Below are 13,167 nucleotides of genomic sequence, written 5' to 3'. Positions count from 1 at the left end.
GTCTCCAAGACGACAATCTAAACGTTGCATGAAGGGGCAAGTCACAGTTCCCCTGACATTCCTGTAACTACCATAGTCTCCTTTGAATCAGGGAACAAGGGGGTGTTAACTACATATGAAGTGGCCCCTGTATTAATAAGAAAGTCAATCAGTTTGTTCCCCACTGTCCATTATAACAAGGCGTCTTGTGTGGATATGATACTGATCGCTTCAGATCTAATGGAGCCCTGGGGCCTCTTTATTGTTCAGCTGTATCTCTCTCTTTCACTTCCACTATGTGGGCTGAGGGAATCTTACCTTTCTTTGTTGCCTTCACCAGTTTGGGATAATCCTTTATCCAATGTCCTTCTTCTTTGCAATACACACATTGATTCTTTCCCCAAGGAGGGGGCTTTCCTCTTACCTTCCATCATCCTTCTTTTAATCCCTTTCCTGCATTCCTATCAGCTCAGCAGTTGAGTGCTGCGGCCAGCAGGGTAACCTGTTATTTCATCTTTCTTTTTCTTTCACTTCGCCTTTATTGTTGTAAACCTTAGAAACAAGCTCCACCAAATGTGAGATGGACAGTTCAAGGATGTTTCCTACCTTCTGCAACTTCCTTTTGATATCTGGAGAACTTTAGCTGATAAGGGTCACAGTTACCATTCTCTGATTCTCAGAGGCCTTGATATTAACATCAGTTTATTTTCTATATGCCTAGCATACTTATTCTAAAAACTGAGATGTGCTGTCCTGGGATTTCTGCTCAACCTCCTGAACTTTACTGAGGCTTTTCAATTGTAGGAATCCTTTCTTTAATCTTTCCATAATAGAATTTCTAAAATGCTCAAGCCAGTACAGCTCCCCACTGTTCACATCCCAGCTTGGTTCAACCATCGAAACAGCATCAGAAGATTCAGGGCAGTTGTTTTCATCTTCAAGGTGAAGCCAATGGACTTGTCTTTTCATTAACCATATGATGTCCTACAGCCATAGGCAAAACATTCATTAATGCCTGTCAGCTCAGGTAGGGTAATATGTCAAAAAGGTGGAGGAAAACAACTTGGCCATGAATCTAGGGTCATACCAATAACAAAGTTTATTATTTTTTTCAATTAATTAAATCCAGGTGGGGAATGGGTAGTGTGTCCACATCATCCATATAGGCTATCCATTCGAATTTAGCCCTCCAATTGAGAATTGGCAAAGTGGAAACTTCCCTGCCTGAGAAGTCCCAGTCCTTGGGCCAAATTGAATACTTTGTCAGGTACAGGATGGTGAGATTATATCCTTACTTCCTGACTTTCTTCCATCAGGGGAGTTTGTTTTTCTGCACCCCATCCTCCATATCAACGCTGGGTCTACTGGAAAACGAGGTAGTGGTTCAGGTGCAAATGGAATTGGCATCAGCTGAGAGGGTGATCTGGCCCCAGTGGTGGTTCATTGGCATGGCAGGAGGGTTCAAAGCATTGATCAAGACATTGTTCTCCTGATCTAGTTTTTGAGATTCACTTTGACTTGACATTCTCAGCCCCTTGCACCATCAAACTGAACATTCTCTGTGTGGACTTATTCTGAAACAGTAACATAAAAGCCTGCACATATGGAATTTCATCCTTTTTCTCTTATGAAACAGTTCTAAATCACGTAATAATAACAGTTAAGAGATCCATTAATGGTCCACATTTATCTCATCAACAACTTAAAAATTAGCCTATTTATCCAAGATTTATTTAAGTCATGGGAACTTGGAAAGCAAGTTATTTAATTTATGAATACTCCTTTAATAATGAACCTATGTGGTACCATATAGACACAATATATAGGATAATATATGTACAAACACATATTCACACACATGCAAACAAGGATCCAATAGCTTTTACCTAAGAACTCTAGTCATGAGATAGCAACACAGTATCCCCAGTTTACAAAAATTTGCTAGATCCAAGTAATTTCAGATGGAATTAGAACCTGTTCACATGGCTAAACTATATTTGCCCTCACAGATAATCAAATGAAGGCTGTGAGACAAAAATTTGGGCAAAACCTTTTCCATGACAGGTTGATTTTAGAAACCTGTTTTACTCTTTTTTTCCCTTCAGTTTCAAATGAGTTTCAATCTTTACATTTTAGGGAGAACTATATAAGAGAAACAGAATCTCCAAGTAGTCTTGAATTAGTAGTATCATAAAACAGTGAGTTTTATCTCAATACCAGTAGCCAGTAACAGCAGATTCGAAGCAGGCAGAAAAATAAAAGAGAGAAACAGGGAGCTGTAGAAGACTCTACAGTTTAACACTATAGTTGCAAGTCGACCATTTGAGTTTTGTATTTTCTTTTGCTAAAATTTGCCTACCTATTTAATATATGCACACGCATGGGCCATAATATGTAACCAGCTGGAGTTATAGAAGACCTGGCATGCCTTTGAACTTTTCCCATAGCTCAAACATGGAAGCCAAAGGAGTTCCTGTGATTAGTGAGTAAGTTACCCATAGCTCTTACCTGATGAAGATGTATTTTCCAGTACTGTTAGTGTGATCATCCCCATAAAACTTATGGACCAGTTGAGTCTTAGCTGAACCTAGGGAATATTGTGGCAAGACTGTGTTATAAAAGAAAAAAATTTTTTAATGCTTCATTGGTTCCTAACTAAAAGCAATGCAGTTCTGGAAAATGTAATCCAAAGGGCTGCATTTGGGGATCAAATTTGAGTTTCCCTTAGTTGCACGCTTGCATACAAAATAAATACACACGTTTACACAAATAATAAAATAAAATTTCTGCAGGACTAAAGGGTGGAGTCCAACAGTTTCCTCAACTCTCCCAAATAAAGGTCCCTCTTTTCAACAACTAACAAAATGCAAATAGAGAGACAGAGAATCACAGCTGTGCATGTCAAAGCAACTCACCTAGCAAAGGCAAAACTGAAAGCAGACTGAAGTCTGGCATGTATCTCCACTCCGATTGTTGTCCTGAAGGTTGTTGGCATCAGCAAGAAGGAAAGTGATGAGAAGTGTTTCCCGGGCAAAACTCCAGAACAGGAGTAGGGACGCCCTGTGTGCTCAGATCCTGCTGGGGCTGCTCACCTGTGAGCACAATATCCTACCACGGTCACCAGAATTGTTGAAGAACCCACAATATAGGCTTGTGTGTCAAACACATGGCTAATATTAAACACTGACACACCAATGCTTGAAGATAAAGGTTTATTCAATTTGACCAAAGCAGGAGGGCAAGATCCCTCAAATCCATCTTAACGAAAAGAAGCAGCAGCAAGTTTTTATGTAGCTAGCCAGTGAAAAGGGGAGTTTTAGGAATCCCTGGGGTGAAACATCTGTCCTTTTCCGACTCAGATAACACCTTGAGCAACCAGACTTGTGACCATCAGTAGTTGGCTGCATGTTCTTAAAGGCATTCATTCCTTCTGTGAAAATATTATGTGACCCTTAAGTTATCTCTTCCTACTTAACAAAAAGACACTACAACAAGAGTTTATAACAAGCGATGTTGGCCTTTGTGCAAGCAAGCAAGATCTTAATCAAAATTTTCATTATTTCATCCCCTAAAAATGTTGGGGTACCGAAGTCTCAGTTACAGTAACAGTTCAGTAAAATAGAGTGGCCCTTATTGCTCACTCAAATCTTTGGGCACAAGTGCTTCATTCCAGGGTAGGCCTGGATAAACAAATTTTTCCTGGCTCTTTTTTAAAACAAAAAACTTAGAATGTGAACTGTAACTTTACAACAAGTCCAATTCATTTATTTATAGTAATATCCTATGTTTCCCATACTCATTAAAATCTGCAGAATTATATTCTGACTGCATAGTATTTCCTTGAGTTAAAACACCATACTTGATTTGCTTCTTTTCAGCATTGTATACCTAGATTGATTTCAATTTTTTAAATAAAATACTATTTTAATGTTTACTTATATAAAAATATCAGTAGTTGGTATGGCAGGGCAGTGGCTCATGCCTGTAAACCCAGCACTTTGGGAGGTCAAAGTGGGTGGATCACTGGAGGTCAGGAGTTCGAGACCAGCCTGACCAACATGGTGAAAGGCCTTCTCTACTAAAAATACAAAAATTAGCCAGGCGTGGTGGTGTATGCTTGTAATCCCAGCTACTAGGGAGGCTAAGGCAGGAGGATCACTTGAACCCAGGAGGCAGAGGATGTAGAGAGCTGAGGTGGCACCATTGTACTCCAGCCTGGGCAACAAGAGCAAAACTCCATCCCCCAAAAAAGTCAATATTTGGAATAATTTTTACATAAATTTGTGAGTCAAGACAAATGGATATTTTTAGACTTACATATTACCAAGATGTCTTTCCAAAAGGAACACAAAAATCATCTTTATAAACAATGCATGAAAATACATTTTCACTTTTTAAAATACTGGGCATTTATCAATATTATTAATCTTTGTGAACCTTATAAAATAGTTTTTTGTTATTTTTGTTTTCCATATATTTGAATAATTATGTATTTGGATCAATATTAAGTATTTAACTAACTTTAGTTCTGCACGTCAATTGACAGTCTATATTCTTCTTGGCAAACTGTTTTTGCTCAGGTTATTCATATTTTAAATTTTTTCTTATTTATTTGGAAGAGTTCTTTGCGTAGTACAGATTTTAATCCTCTGTCTTATAAGAATTTTGATGCACTTTTACAAAGGGCTTTCTACAGAATATATCAAATTAATTGTTAAACATCTGTGTAAACAATTACTACTTTAGTTAAGAATGAAGTCTTTAGAGTCAGAGATTTTGGGATTCAAATCTTGGCTCTAATATTTACTAGTAATATGACACCGAGAACCTTGCTTAATCTGGCTTTATTTGTTAAAAGAAAATAATGTTTTCTAAATCACTATTGTTTTCACAATTAAAATGAAGTAATATATGTAAAGTGTTTAGTTTACAATATCTGGCACACTATAAATACTGAGTAAATATTAGCTGTTGCAATTCTAAGTAAATCACTCAGAAGTATTTAAGTACACATTACAATTGATCCACGTGAGCCTAGTCAACTTTCTCCTTGCCAGCTTCTGCCTTCTTTTCATTGAGTATCAGCTGTGAGAGTATAATGTTGACAGTGATTCTACCTCCAAGGACTCTCTACACAGCAGAATTTGGTGATCCGTTTTCGTTGTGTGGTACTAAACACAGATTCTATACTATATAGTTAGTAGACATTATCCAGGATATATTTTTCAGATACAGACAAAAATTAATCAGGAACTCTGATAGCAGAAAACTTATGGTCTAATTTTCTACCTTTTTATTTTGTTTTAGCAAAATTTGATTAAAAGTTTATCTTGGTTCTGAATTTTGGTAATTGTTCAGTATGTTTTTGGGGTGTGTCTTCCTGCAGATTACAGTTACTAATTGAAGAAAATAGTAAAAACAGCTACAACAATAATGATATGGTTTGAATGCGTGTCCCCTCCAAATCTTGTGTTGAAATGTGATCTCCAGCGCTCAAAGTAGAGGAGCCTGGCAGGAGGTGTTTGGATGAAGGCAGTGAATCCCTCATGAATGGTTTGGTGCCCTCTCTGAGAAAATGAGCGAGTTCTCACTCTATTAATTCATGCTAGAGCTATTTTTTCAAAAGAGCCTGGCACCTCCTCCTCCCTGTTTTGTTCCTTCTCTTGCCATGTGACTCTCGTGCTCCCTCTTCACCTCCCACCATGATTGTAAGCGTCCTGCGGCCTCACCAGGAGTAAATGCTAGTGCCATGCATCTCATAGAGCCTGCGGAACCATGAGCCAAAATAATTACCTTTTCTTTATAAATTTCCCAGCCTCAGATATTCCTTTATAGAACCACAAATGGACTAGTACATATAATAACACCAGTTTGACAACATTGGAAAGAGTCCAAACACATAGAAATTGGAGGAAATTTTACTCTTGAAAGATTGTGATTCAGCTAGATACCTATCATGAGTTTGTTGCTGTTTTGCTTGTGGTCACTACCCAACTCCTCATAGCTCCAGCTGAAAATAATTGCAGCCTAAGTGACTAGAAAAAGAGAGGAGCGAGTTCATGCCTGGCAGAGAAGATGCAAATGTATAGGTTGTATTCAAGAAGCAAGAGAGCCATGGAAGGAAGATGGACCCCAAATCTGGATGTAATCCTGGATGACTCCTAAACAAACACATGCATGGGGATCTCTCCCAGCAACTCAGTGAAAAAGAAGGAAGAAACCAGCAAAGAAGCCACCACTTAAAGGAGCACACTGGGTGAGATTTGTGAGTTTGGTCTATTTTCATCGTGTGATTATTTAACCTGTGAACAAGTCAGACAATGGAAAACACATTATGTCCGGGTGCAGTGGCTCACGCCTGTAATCCCAGCACTTTGGGAGACTGAGGTGGGCGGATCACCTGAGGTCAGTAGTTCAAGACCAGCCTGGCCAACATGGTGAAACCCCGCCCCTACTAAAAATACAAAAATTAGCCGGATTTCCCTCCTCTCACCTGATTAAAAAAAAAAAAAAAAAAAAAAAAAAAAAAAAAATCAACCCAGGTCCAGTATGGTTGTTCACACCTTTAGTTTCAGCACTTTGGGAGGCTAAGGCAGGTGGATCACTTGAGGCCAGGAATTCAAGACCAATTTGGTCAACATAGTAAAACCCAGCCTCTACTAAAATACAAAAGAAAAAATTATCTGGATGTGGTGATGCATGTCTGTGATCCCAGCTACTTGGGAGGCTGAGGCATGAGAATCACTTGAACCCAGGAGGTGGAGGTTGCAGTGAGTTGAGATCATGCCACTGCACTCCAGCCTGGGAGACAGAGCTAGATTCTGTCTCAAAACATAAATAATAAAATAAAATAAAAATCAACTCAGCATGGTTCAAAGGCCTAAATGTGAGACTGGAAGCTATGAAACTATTAGATGAAAACTTAGGGAAAATTCTTCGGGACATTGATGTGGGAAATAATTTTATGAATGGGACCTTAAAAACACAGGCAGCAAAAGCAAAAGTAAATAAATGAAATTATATCAACCTCAAAAGCTGCTGCACAACAAAGGAAAAACATCAATGGAGTGAAAAGACAATCTAATGAATAAGAGAAAATATTTGCAAACTATTCATCTAGCAGGGGTCATATATATATCAAGGAACTCGAACATCAAAACATCAAAAATCAAATAATCCAATTACAAAATGGACAAATGATCTGATCAGACATATATGAGAAGAAAATATACAAATGATCAATAAATATATGAAATAATGTTCAATATCACTGATCATTAAGGAGATGCATATAAAAACCACAATGAGGTATCATTTTACCAATTAGGATGGCTATTACTAAAGGCAAAAAATAAAAAATGCTGGTGAGGATGTTGGGAAAAGGGAATTCATACACTGTTGGTGAGAATGAAAACAAGTATAGCCACTACAGAGGTTCCTCAAAAAACTACAAGTAGAATTACCTTGTGATGCAGCAATCCCACTACTGGTTATTTATCCAAAGAACAATGAATTGGTGTATCAAAGAAACATCTGCACCCCATGTTTATTGAAGCACTATTCACAACAGCCAAGATATAGAATCGACCAGTGTCTTCAACAATAGAGTACTATTCATCCATCAAAAACAATGAAATTCTATCATTTGAGGCTATGTTACCTCGACATAGATGGAACTGGAGGACATTATGTTTAGTGAAATAAGCCAGGAACAGAAAGTTTAACACTGTATGCTCGCATTCATATGTGGAATCTTTAAAAAGTTGATCTCATGAAAGGAAAAACTGTAACAGAAGACACTAGAGGCTTGGAAAGGCAGGCAGAAGAGGGAGAGATACAGAGAAATTTGTTAAAGGATTCAAAGTTACAGCTAGAAAGAAAAAATAAATTATAGTGTTCTGTAACACTATAAGATGACTATAGTTAACAATATATGGTTTCAAATGGCTAGAAAGGTGATATCGAATGTTCCTAAAACAAAGAAATGATAAAGCTTTGAAATGATGGATATACTAATCACTCTGATCTGATCACTATACATTGAATGTATCACAACATCACTATGTACCTTATAAATTTGTACAATTATTATATGTTCATTAAAAAAATTGAAAGACCTAAATGATGACAAGAAGAATTTGGGGGAGGCACATTCTAAAGGATAGAAATTGTTCTTTTTAGTTTTTCATTCATAATTCTTTCACACAAACAAACAAGCAAACAACAACATACAGTTATCAAGCTCTTACTATGCCCAGGCATTATTCAACAATATTAAAAAGCAATTGTAAATAAAATCATCAAAGAAGCCATAGTTTAATAGAGGAAAATATGCCCAAAAGGAGAATGGAAAAGGTGAGGTGTTAAAAAAAAAAAAAAAAAAAAAAACATCGTTTTGTTGTTGTTGTTGTTGTTATTGTTTCCAAGTGTCAGATAATCAGAGGGTAACAAAGAAGAACAAAAGATGTCAGGATAACAAACAAAAACAAAAGACACTCTATGTTAATGAATTGTAACAAAGTTCAACCACTTCTTTACTCTTTTACTTCTTCTGTGGTTCCTGTTTGCTTGTCTTTGGAACTGGGGGAAAACTTTTTTTTTTTTTTTAATGTGCCTTTTCTCATTTTTACTAATTATAGTCTCTACATTAAAATGCACCCATTTTATACACACATTTGGACAAATTTTGACCAATTTTACATCCATGTAACCACCACCACAATCAAGTTAGGAAACAATTCTCCCACTCTCTAAAAGCTTTCTCATTACATTCTATCAATCCTTCCCTACACCACCAGGATACAAACTTTTCTGTAATTTTTGTACATGTAATATAATTTTGGTTGAAAATGGTACATTGTGGATAATAAATGATAGAGGCTAGTTATTCTGCATTCAGTTGTGTTCTTATGAGGATTTTTTTTCTTCTAGCAGTATTTTAACTAGCCTATATCCTACATTCACACAGCAAATTTGTTCTTTTCTGCCTTGTTCAGCAGCTAATAATCTCGCTCAGTTCTTGTGGTTTCCAGCTACTGTATTTTTTTCTCACCTGTTCCACTCACCTCTCCTATCCCCTCATCTCCCCTGAACATGTGTAGTTTAGTAGTTAGCTAAAGATTTGAGAAGTTGATATTCACCCTTGGAAACTCATTCTTTCTGTGGTTTCATTGTTCAAAGCACTTTCCTCTACGTTTCCAGCTACTCTGGCAGCTCCAAGCTCTATTCTTTGACATCTCAACCCAGCAATGTTAATGTGTTTTCTTTTCCTTTTCTTTTTTTTTTTCTTTTTTTGAGACAGAGTCTCACTCTGTCACCCAGGCTGGAGTGCCGTGGCATGATCTCGGTTCACTGCACCCTCCACCTCCCAGGTTCAAGCAATTCTCCTGCCTCAGCCTCCCGAGTAGCTAGGATTACAGGTGACTAGATTTTTGACACCTTTGTCAAATATCTATTGGCTATAGATATATGGATTTCTGCTTTCTTCATTCTGTTCCATTGGTCTTTGTTTCTGTTTTTATGTGAGTACAGTGCTGTTTTTATGTGAGTACAGTGTTCTGATTACAACAGTTTTGTAGTATATTTTGAAGTCTGGTAGTGTGATGTGACCAGCTTTGTTCTGTTTGCTCAAGATTGCTTTGGCTGTTTGAGGTCTTTTGTGATTCCATACAAATTTTAACATTGTTTTTCCAATTATGAGAGGAATGTCATTTGTATGTTGATAGGAATTGCACTATATCGGTAGATTATTTGGGGCAATATGGTTATTTTCACAATAGTAATTCTTTCGATTCATGAGCATGGGATGTTTTTACATTTGTTTGTATTTTCAGTTTTTTGTTGGTGTTTTGCAGTTTTTCTTGTAGAAGTCTTTCACCTTCTTGGTTAAATTTATTTGTAGGGTTTTTTTTTGTATTTGTTAAATTTTTCTCTCGTGGCTACTGTAAATGAGATTGCCTTCTTGATTTCTTTTTCAGTTACCTTCTTGTTTGTGTGTAAGAAGCACTACTGATTTTGTTTGTTGATTTTGTATTCTGCAACTTTACTGAATTAGCAGTTGTTAATTTTTCTCTTTCATGTCAGACTTTGTGTATAGATTGTTCCATTTATTAAACTATATATACTATAAAGGCACAGCTTTTTATTTAGTCATGGTTGTGTTCTTAATACCTAGTGTAGTACATGGCCTATAGTAGGTGCTTAATTTCTTGACTAACAAAAGACTGACAAAGAGATCCATCTAGATTATTTCCTAGCCCTTTTTTTCCTTCACATAGTCAGTTTGGGGTGCAGGATTTGGTCCAGCTTGGCACAGTGAGTAATTTTCTTCTTACAATTCTCTTAACCTCATACATATTCTCCTTTAATAAGGTTGAAAGAGAACTGGATTTCTGCCATTCAACAGAGAGTGATGAAATACAGCTGGGTTTAGTGCCACTTAGTCATACATTTCACTTAATTTTACTCCATGGAGTCTCTATAATCTGCATGAGTGTGCCATTTGTAAATTTCGGAAGCAAGAGAAGTGTATGTAACACCTGATTTTTCTGTTGTTTGTTTTGTTTTTATAGTACAAGTTCCTTTAGGGAAACTAATCTACTCATTACAAGTCCCAATGATTTTTCCCAGATAAACAGAAAACAGTTATCTCTCTCCCAATAATTGTTCCAAATTTCAAGTTAACATGTTTGCAAAATGAATTTAATTGCTTTTAGTGATGTTTTATTAACATAAAGTGATTTTTCTGGATGTTTTCTGAATATCTTCGTGACTTTAAATCAGGATAGTTTTTCTCTGCTTGTTCTCAATAGGTCATATGCACTTTTCCCGTACAGCATAGGTCTTATGGAAATCCTGTATCATCTATAAACAGTTTTAGTTATTTTTAACTTAAAGTGATGTCTCTTCTTTAGTGTGACAGCTGTTACTTTCTGTATCATAAACTTTCACATTTAATTTCATCCTTGTTATACTGGTCTGTATCCTTTGTCACTGTTAATTGCAAAGTAAGAGTTAAGGATAATTCGGTTTATTTTTCTTGAACCCTTCATAGTGAGAGACAGGACTAGCTGTATTTCCTAGTACAACTAAGATTTCCTAAGCCTAGCTGAGGAAGGTGACCACACTCACCTTTAAATACGGGGCTTGTCACTCAGCTCACACCCAACCAATCAGGTAGTATAAAGGGAGCTCACTAAAATACCAATCATGATAAAAGCAAGAGGTAAAGAAATAATCAATCATCTATCGCCTGAGGGCACAGGGGGAGGGATAATGATTGGGATATAAACCCCCTGCAATCTAGCCTTCCGGGCCAACCCCCTTTGGGTCCCCTCCCATTGTATGGGAGCTCTGTTTTCACTCTATTAAATCTTGCAACTGCCCACTCTTCTGGTCCGTGTTTGTTCTGGCTCGAGTTGAGCTTTCGTTTGCTGTCCACAACTGCTGAACAACGCCTTGGCAGATCCGCTGCTGACTTCCACCACTCCGGATCCAGCAGGGTGTCCGCTGCTGCTTCTGATCCAGCGAGGCACACATAGCTGCTCCGGATCAGGCTACGGGCTTGCCGTTGTTCCTGCACGGCCAAGTGCCTGGATTTATTCTAATTGAGCTGAGGATTAGTCACTGGGTTCCACGGTTCTCTTCCATGACCCACAGCTTCTAATAGAGCTATAATACTCACCGCATGGCCCAAAGTTCCATTCCATCTTGGGAGCTCTAAGAACAAAGACCCTCCGGTAACAATAGTATCTAGCAGAGTCCTGGATGCATGCTCATTGATTAACTTATGAGGAGATGTAACTTTCATTCTGTTGCTGTGGTGAGGAAAAAATTTTCAGAGTCAGGCGGCATGGAAATTTTAGTTTTTAATATAAGTTTGGCTGGCCGAAATGTCATTTCAAGTTTGAAAATCTCTGCTGAATATATGTGTGTCACAACATATATTTTTGCCTTGTGATTGGAGAAGGTTGAATGTAATGGAAACTGCATGTTAATAACTCCAGGATCTCATTTCACTCAGAGTGGGTGCTTCCTTCGCCAGGCTGCAAGTCATCTCACAGACCTGGGAGTGAGGCTGATGTATGTGCAAAGGGTTTCTCAAGACAATGATTTTTAGGATTAGTTTAACTTATAGCCATAAGTAGGTGATTAATTCATAAGTGTTTACATAAATGCTCACTTTTTACCAGGCTCTGTGCAAATACTTATGTGGGAGTGTCCCTCATAAAATATCACCTGAATTTTTTTTAATGTCCTCTCACGTGATGTTCCTTACACTGGGAACATCTTCTCTTCGCTTACTCTCACTTTATCTTTTATACTCAACACTCAGCTCAAGTATACGTCTTTGGAGTCTTTCTGATTGCTCAGTCTGAGTTATGTGTTCTCTTTTTCATCCTCCTCTTCTTCCCTCCTGTGATGACATCAACACATATTTGCCATATTACTTTGTCTATTTTCTGCCACAAGGCTTAGAATTAGATTGAAGAGTAACTGGTAAAGGGTGGCTGCTAAATTGTATTCTTTCACCTAAATTAATTTAAGGGTGTTTATATGTAAGCAAGCATCTGAAATAAAATAATTAAAGAAAACATTTCAACAGGAGTCTTAACACTGTATTTGTCCATGATTGAACATTTATGTAGCTCACACAGCCAAAAATCATATGAAATTTAGATCAGCATTTTTTCTGAAAATGGGAATATATAGTTTATATTTTTATTTAGTAGTCTAGTTCAAAGGTGTTTCTTCACTGAATTAACAATTTTGAAAGAAATTTAGAGCCACTGAAAAATATTATATTTACAATAAAATGATTGTGAACTGGATGATTTATGTTGATTCTTTCTACAAGTATGCTAATAAACCTATATGGACACTATTGTTGCAATGGCAAAGATCACTTTTACTTCTATACTTTAAAAATTAGGATATAATAAAATTTTCATGAGTTTCTATGTAGTGCTGAAAAAGTAAAATATTATGTTGTGGACAACCAAACTGTGATGTTCCTTCCAAATTAAACAAGGAAACTCTAAGACCACAAAAATGACTAATTTCTTTTTCTTTTCACTGACATATTTTCTGTGTGATTTTTCCTTCCTTGCCAATGAAAACTCTAATATTGCTTAAAACTTCTACCTCCTAGTTAAAAATATTAAAATATCCAATTTCTGATTTTTTCCA

Source organism: Piliocolobus tephrosceles, chromosome 11 (genome assembly GCF_002776525.5).
Source record: "Piliocolobus tephrosceles isolate RC106 chromosome 11, ASM277652v3, whole genome shotgun sequence".
Classification (NCBI taxonomy): Eukaryota; Metazoa; Chordata; class Mammalia; order Primates; family Cercopithecidae; genus Piliocolobus; species Piliocolobus tephrosceles.
Note: the sequence above shows the minus strand (reverse complement) of the source record.